Source organism: Manacus vitellinus, unplaced genomic scaffold (assembly GCF_001715985.3).
Source record: "Manacus vitellinus isolate BGI_N305 unplaced genomic scaffold, ASM171598v3 scaffold_24_pilon, whole genome shotgun sequence".
Classification (NCBI taxonomy): domain Eukaryota; kingdom Metazoa; phylum Chordata; class Aves; order Passeriformes; family Pipridae; genus Manacus; species Manacus vitellinus.
The window spans coordinates 2,533,295-2,534,886 of record NW_021939798.1 but is presented as its reverse complement, the minus strand read 5'-3'; the positions used below and the strand labels follow the sequence as shown (position 1 = coordinate 2,534,886).

At 65.1% G+C, this 1,592-nt stretch overlaps 1 long non-coding RNA gene across 1 annotated transcript; it reads right to left on the bottom strand.

Moving 5' to 3' along the window:
- Window positions 1-55: 55 nt before the first annotated feature.
- LOC108643776 lies at window positions 56-1,531 on the bottom strand. The gene is made up of 3 exons (XR_003915826.1): window positions 1,423-1,531; window positions 517-620; window positions 56-133 (listed from the first exon to the last, which is right to left on the bottom strand). It is a non-coding gene; the product is annotated as an uncharacterized LOC108643776 (long non-coding RNA).
- Between the last annotated feature and the right edge of the window lie 61 nt (window positions 1,532-1,592).

Sequence of the window (1,592 nt, the reverse complement as noted above, 5' to 3'; positions counted from 1 at the left end):
GGAGGGTGGCCTGAGTGTTGGGGTGTCCCCCCCGCCCTGGGGGCAAGGGACTCACCGCTCTTTGGTGCTCACGTCCCATTCCACTGTGAGCTTCACGTGGGGGGGGCCGCCTGCTCCGCTCAGCTGCAGGGCTCTGGGGGGGAGGACAACATGAGGTGCCCCCCCAGAACCCCCTGTCCCTGTGGGGCCACCTCCTTGCCCACTTGTGGTGGCAGGCAGGGACAGCCAGCACCTCCCTGTGCACCACCCACAGTGGGGACACTGGGCTGGGGACGCAATGCTGGGGGAGCAGGGTGACCACCACTGTGGCTACCCATGGTGGCACCACTGGCCATCCATGGTGACACTGGAAAGCCACAGGGACACCTTTGGCCACCCATGGTGACAACACCACCACGCACAGGGACACCATAGCCACCCACAGGAACACTGCACCCATCCATGGTGTTGCCTCTGGCCACCCCCAGGGAGTGAGGGGACATCCTGGGGACAATCCCGTCGCTGCAGTGCCCTTACCTGTCAATGGCAGGGTGGCAGAGAGGGCGGGGGTCCTGCGGGGACAGGTAGATGCAGGGGACCGAGCCCCCAGCCAGGCGGATGCGGAAAAGGGCTCCTGTTGCCTGAGAGGGGAGAGGGGGCTATGGGGCTGCGGGGGGACAGAAGCCCCCTGGCCCTACAGCAGCACTGGCAGGAGCCAGGCTCTGTGACATGGGACACGAAAACACTCAAAAAATGGATTTCTTTGGTCCTCAGGGCTGGGTTGGCCGGGGACATCTGTGGGGCCAGGGATGTGGGGCTGGAGGATGACCTGCCCCACTGGCTGTGGGGTAGCTGGGGGGCAAAGGGGCAGCACAGAGATACCAGAGCCCATAGGATGGTGGCACCTGGGTGCTGGGGAGTGCAGCTGGGCTGGGGTGGCTCTGCTGTGAGCTGGGCAGCACTGCAGCCACACAGTGATGATGTAGCCACCCATGGTGACACCACTGGCCACTGCAGTGACAATGAGACAATCCCCAGGGTCACCTCAGACACCCACAGGGACACTGTGGTCACCCACAGTGACACCACTGGCTGCCTGCGGTGCAAATATGACCACCCACATGGGCAGCAGGGCCACCCACAGTGACCACCAGCGGCAATGGCACAACCACTCCAGGGCCACCACAACCACCCCGGTGACAGTATTGGTCACCCCTGGTGACCCTTTAGCCAAGCACAGCTCTACCATGGCCACCGAGGGTGTCACCACAGACAGTGACGGTGCTGCCATCGCCACCCAAAGCTCCACCATGGCCACCCACAGAGACACCATGGCCACCCACGGAGACACCATGTCCACATGTGGCTCCATCCCTGCTGTCCCCACTGTAGCCGGTGCCAGCAGCCCCAGGAGGGCACAGGGTGTGCCCCCTCACAGCTCACCTGTGCCCGCACCTCTCCCCGCAGCAGCGCCCGCAGCTGGGCCAGGATGCTCTGCTGGAGCTGCTCCCAGGAGACGCCCCGCTCCTCCCTCAGGACCAAAGGCGGCCCGAACCTGGGGACAGGCAGTGGGGGACACTGGGCTGAGGGGCACAGGCGGCTCGGGAGGGACA